This window comes from Vollenhovia emeryi, unplaced genomic scaffold (genome assembly GCF_000949405.1).
Source record: "Vollenhovia emeryi isolate VEMERY1.0 unplaced genomic scaffold, V.emery_V1.0 DF939356.1, whole genome shotgun sequence".
Lineage (NCBI taxonomy): Eukaryota > Metazoa > Arthropoda > Insecta > Hymenoptera > Formicidae > Vollenhovia > Vollenhovia emeryi.
Window position 1 is genome coordinate 103,145 of NW_011967010.1, and position 6,559 is coordinate 109,703.

The following is a 6,559-nucleotide window of genomic DNA, read 5'->3' on the forward strand; positions in this document are numbered from 1 at the left end:
GAACAATATCCTTAAATTAGCAATAAATTGTTGTGCACTCGTTGTCAGATTAAATTCTTTTGATGACTCGTGACAATGATCTCTATCTTCGCAAATATTATGCTGTTCTGAATCATATCTACTTTCTTCTGATGATTGTACTTTCTTTGAAGTACTGGGATAATCTGCAGATTTCTTAGATGAATCTATATCTGAATTGCATATTTCATCCGTGACAACATGCCATTTTTTAATGTGACGCAGTAAAGAATCAAACCTTATAAAACGTTTATCACTATTTTCTTGTTTGCAATAGAATCCTGATGAATATGATCTGCTAACCATAATAGTATGATGGCGACGAAAGTGAACAAAATATTGTCTTACTCCGGGAAATGTCTTTTTGCATTTAAAACACTTAAGTAAAGTCATTGCTGTAATATTGAAAGATATCTTTTAAAAGTATAAAAACAAAATAATTAAGAGAATTAAACTGCAAATGTAACCATATGACGGATAACTTTTAATTTAATTTTAATCCACCCTGTTTTATATTGTATCTGTAAGAAAACATACATGAGAATAAATAAAAACAAAATTTAGGTTACAGCAGTAACGTTATAACACCTAATTGTGTACATATAATAAAAATGTTATTTGTAATTATTATCTTCTGATTTATTCTCTTTGCGTAAATGAGCTATATTTGTTATAATATTATTTAAAAACTTAACGTTATATATGTAACATACATTACGTTATGTTACTTAACGTTACTACTATCACTTTTGCCAATTGTACTAAATCTTACCTTTTAGAACATTGACGGCATCTTCCGAGATACCATTGTTTAATAAAAACCGTGACAAATCTTCCTTGCTATTGAGAGTTTCCTAACAAAAAATTTATTATTTTAATAGAACCGATATATAACTGCAACCAGGATTTTATACACCTCTTCCGGTTTTTTGGCACCCAGTTACTATCATGAGCTGACACGGCCACGACTAACCAATAGACGGAATGAGCAAATCAGTAAACGTTGTAAAAAAGAGCAAGTTTTAATTGATTGTATTATACGATGCAGAGGCCCGACTATCGGACCTCGCGCGGGATGATGCAATCGGGTGATGCAACCCCGGAAGATCAAAAATTTCTCTTCTAGGTTAGAAGACGTGCGGCACGCACTCCAGATCGGAACTTACCAGGATTTTGGTTAGGTTCCGATCGGGACGTCGCGTAATGACGTTTAATAAATAAACTCAATATATATGTACATTCTTATACACTGCGCGCTCGCTCCCGTCATGAACGGGAGATTGGCTCTTGCACAATGCCAGGTAACAATTAAGCAATAGGAACAGAAATCAGAAATCTTGTATCAATAAAGAATGAACGGTGATACAGGCAATAGACACAAAAATTCCGTCACGTTGGAAATTCTGTGTCTATTGCCTGTTGCCAACTAATCATAGCGTACGAATTTATTAGGTTACATTAACGAAATTTTGATTATTTACTGTTCCTATTGCCCATTGCCTGGCATTGTGCAAGGGTCATTAGCACTTACCTCTGGAAGAAACGACATTTCTATTTTCTATGTATATAATAATATATCTCAATGTCGACACGAAAACGAGAGGATCAAGAACGATTGACGAGAAGCAACGGTCGTGGTCGGTCGACAAGCATGTAGCAACTACACTGAACGAGCAGAGATGCAAACTGTGGGGCCGAGCACCATCGAAGTGTAACACTTCGATGGTGCTCGGCCCCACAGTTTGCATCTCTGTGAACGAGTTGCTACGACCGATCTTCTTTTTTCCTGGCGCTTTCTTTCCAACGGTGGTGTGGAACATATCAGATTCACTCTTTTTATGAGTGAAAATATTCACTTAAGGACGCAGAGTGAAATTCACTTCACGATACAGAGTAAAAGAATTCACTTCACGACACAGAGTGGAAGAAAGTAAAAGAATTCACTCCATATGAGTGAAAAATCATTCCAACTTGAGTGATTCAGTGAATTACCCTTTTTTTCGAGTGAAATTTCACTCGAAGAAATTTAGAGAGTTAGTTTAACGAAATCTACCTGTATACGAGTAGATCTTATACTAAATACTCTGTATTTAGTTTGTAAATTTATTAATTGAAAATGTGGAATTTATTAATTGGAATTTGGCTTGTAATAATAACAATGAGAAGTTACCTAACGTATTATGTCGATAAGAATTTTATCGATATCATTTTTCAGCAAAGATTATTGCTATTATAGAATAAATTTTAACAATTTACACAGATACAGCTCTAAATTATTATCTCGTCGATATCTCGTCGATATCTCGTCGACTTCTTGTAGCTTTATGGTAGGAATTACAACTTCAATTTCGCGGTCTTGAGTATTTATCATGCGTATGCATGCTTTGTTATTAATACAGGTAACGATTGCTTCTCCGCCGTGAACTCCCTCGCAAGCGCGTAATCGCGGAATGTATCCCGTTTTTAGCTCGGGGTTTGAAATGCGCACAATTATCATAGAGCTGGTGCGTGGTGGGAGCACGACGGATTCCTTATCCTTGAATGGGTAGTGTTGACTATCCCATGTAATTTGATTGTGTCCGTAGTCGATACAAGCATTATGTTCCGTAAAAAATGACGATCCCAATATTCCTTGGGTTACAATTGGAAAACTATCGGGTACTACGTGAAATATCACCGAGACACGCGACATTTTTGCTTCAATTGTCCCGAGGGTATGCACAACTTCTTGTGTGATACCTGTTAACTGTATACTTTCGTTTCGATTTATGTCAACGTCGTCGGTAGTACTTCCTTGCTTAATTATATTGGGGTAAGCCCCTGTGTCGAGCATGAATGCGACTGGTCCTCTGAAGGAGTCGCATCCAAGCTCAACTGCTGGAATGTCTCCATCGCCCTCTCGGAGAACGTGGAGGGACCCGGCGCGTAGTCGATTGTGAACGCGGGACGAGCGCTCCCGAGGCCTCTGGTCGTCCCGCTGGACGAGACCTCCGGAGTGTTTCCCTGGCTCCGGGAGTTAATGCCACTGTGACCAATTCCCACTTTTGTCGTGTGGTCACCGTTGTTATTGTTTTGTCTCAAGTTGAATTGTCGTTTACGACACTCGTGCACCAAGTGCCCGAGGTTTTTACAGTAACTGCAAATTTTTCGTTCCGTACCGGTCACCGTAGTATTTGCAGTAGCTTCTTGTGAAGCGTGATTTGTCGGAGGGAGGTTGGGTCGGTTTGTGCGTAAATTTCGCGTGCGCGCCTCCTCCCTCTCGAGTCTTTTTCCAATCATAACAATCTTGTTGCAGGCGTCGGGAAAACCGTTGTATCCCTCAGCCCGCAATTCGAGGCGATACTCTCGTGGGAGTCCCTCGTAAAATGCTTCAAGAGCAAAAGAGTCAATTGTAGAAATTTCGGATTCTAACAGGGGGCGATCAAGATTTGTTTGGTCGCCCTCTATTATGGCCGTCCGTAAGTCTTTAATGCGCCCGATATAATCCAAGACATGCTCATGTAGTTTTTTAAACGCGATGCTGAGCTGTCTGCGATAATAATTCGCGCTTCTTCCGGGCCCGAAGACCCTTTTTAATACGTCTAAGAACTTTTCTACGGTGGGGTGTATCTCATCCTCCACCACTAGGTATGCGTGATGCGTTAATTTGTTTCGGAGCATTTTTACAAATGCAGCCTCGTCTACGAGAGGTACAGACTCTCTTGCTCTCTTTCATGCTCGCGCAAATTGCCAAACGGGAATATTATGCCCGTCGTATTTGGGGACGAGTTCGAGTGCTTCCCGCAGGTAGGATTTAGGGTAACCCGGGGCGAGCAACCCGGTACTCGCATGAGGCGTCAAATTGCCCTCTGACAGGTACTCCCGTTTTGGAGTTTGAAAATGCAGTGTCTGGGAAGGACTTCCGGGTGTCTGAGGAAAAGCGGAAGTCGGGGACTCGGGGAGTCGGACACCTGATAACGCGTTGGTGAGCATTCTCATCATGCCTTCTAATAATTCAGTGTGTTGGCTGAGTTCTTGCTCCTTCTTCTTTACTGCCTGAAGGGCGTGATCATAATTAATTTGTTTCCCGGCGTCATCATCAGACGCGTCCGAAAAAACGGTACTTTGACCCTGCGCGTCATCCATTTTAACGTATTGTTACGTCCGGTTCACAGCTCTTCGCGCACTCGAGCACCCGCGTACCGGCTCGGCGCGTCACGGGTACACTCGCGCGCGCGATAAAGAAAGCGAGAGACTTCGTAGAGAACGTAAAACGGATTTATTCAACCACAGACGTCCGTCCGGTTCAAGAACCAGACTTGATCTTTCTATAACGTAACATAACAAACAATAGCTCATCGGTATCGTGGCAACCCGCCACGATACCGGGCGCCGCTTTCCAACGAGGGCCGGAATCATCGCGAGCGTAACACCAAAGCGTGGTGCCAAATCGCCATACACCGGGCGTCCAATATTAGCGGGCGTAACAGTATTTTAACCAAAAAGGGAAGGACAGAAAATAGAACTATTTGAACCATTAAAGAAAGATTTTCACCGGACCTGTTAAATTATTAATTTTCACCTAACCTAACCCAATAATTTAGCAGTAGGAAAACAAAATTTCAAGTGACGTCAGGGCCTAGTCGCGTCTCGCGCCCCTGCGTTTTAACTAAGCGCAAATGGCATAGTAAAGTATGCATGCAACAGCAGTGGACACCGCATTTGTAATTATTATTATAAGTTTAGATAATTATCACCGCGTCCTGCGTCTTGGCCGGGCGTTGACGAGCACGCAATGGTATAGCAAAGTCAGCATGCAAAGAGAAAGGACACCGTATTTAATACTTTTAATCAAAAAGAGAACCCTTTTACCGGACCTGTCAAACTATTACTTTGTTAAGGACTTATTTTCACCTTACTCGAGAATCCAACAAGAAAAGCAAAATTTCAAATGAAAGCAAGACCTAACCGCGTCTTGCGTCCCGAACTGTTTGCAGCACCGAGGATCGAGAACCCAAAAAAAAGGAAAGGAAAAAGATTTATGTGAGATGAAAGAAAAGTGGGGAAACCACGAAATCTCCGTATACTAGAAGACTCTGACACGGACAGTGAAGACAATAGAGCCAAAGGAGAGAATTTTTAATTTCTGGCTACTGGATTTCTTCGAATCCTAGCCGCTGTCACCAGTTGTTACGTCCGATTTTTATGGGGACGCGTGTCTCGCTGGGAGACGAGGGGAAGTGAGGGAGTAGGTTGGGTGGTTAGTTAAATGAGTAGAAATACTTTGGACTGAACTGAACTATATTATAAACGAACGAGGGAATATATATACAAACGGGGGAGAGAGAGAGAGAGATACAACAAGGACGGCGAGCTCAGAGGAGTATCGGCATGTCCTTCTTCGGAGGTTGGTTCCTTGGCCGCTTTACCAGTCAGACCTTCTGGGGGAGAGCCTCTATCCGCACTATACATGGGCGAACAGTGCGCTGCCCCAGGGTTGGTTGCCGGGCCTCTGGTTCCGGGCGGGGCCTCGTCGTCGGGTGTGCCGGTGGCGCAGGTGGTGCTGTAGCTAGGCTGGCCCTTGGAGGTCTAGGTGCGGGGGTGATCGGCGGGCGCGGAGCCCACGCTCTGACCGGGCAAGGGTCCGGAGGCCTGTATGGTGGCGGGAGGTGTGAGTGCCCGGGGGCTAGTGGAGGGTTCGGGGGAGAAGGAGGATGACACGGGAGCGCTGGTTGTTGGGGCTCAAAAGGCCCCAGGGGTAGCGTACGCTCGTGCCAATCGGCGGAGCTGGACTAAACGTCCAGCTCGGCGCGATCTCCCCATTTCTGGGCGGGCCTGCGGGAAGCATCTTGAATTAGCGGGGTTAAAAAGCGGGGGAAGCAATACATGCTGTTAGTGGTGAGGGTGATTAATGCTAACTTATTATTATTTAATATTAATCCCTTAAATAGGCACTCAGAGAATGATGGAGTTCAGAATCACGGGAGGGTTGAAGTGAAAATGAGACTTCATATGTTGTCGTTTAATAGAATGCTCAGATGGATTCTTCGATTATAATAATCGATTCGTTGCCGTCATCACTGCATTCTTGGCAACTTCTGATAGATATGATTGTAGTAGGGAAACCCGAGAGTGAGTACCTTGACTGCGGTTAACATTGATCTGCAAACGGAACGCGTAAGTGGGAAATCAAAAGTAATTACGTCAACTACTTCATTGCACCGAACGAAATAACTAAAGTTCACGTAAGATCGGAAATTTTCGCTGTGTGCCCATCTTAGTGTGAAATTCCGTCTGTTCGAGGGGACTCTGTGAAATTGCCCCTGGAACGACCGGGAGCTGAGGTTGGTTACGACGGAGAAGGTCCCCCTTTCTTTTGCGGGGTTCAGACCAGGTGACTGGTGTTGACGACGTGGAGGAGGTCGGTGAGGACTGGCGGCTCAATGCCAGTTAGAGGTGAGGTGGTGGTTTCCCGCCGGAGGAACGCCGTTACGAAGGCGCGCAACCGATGGAGGAGACCCGGAGGAACGCCGATGGAGGCGCGCAACCGATGGAGGAGAAC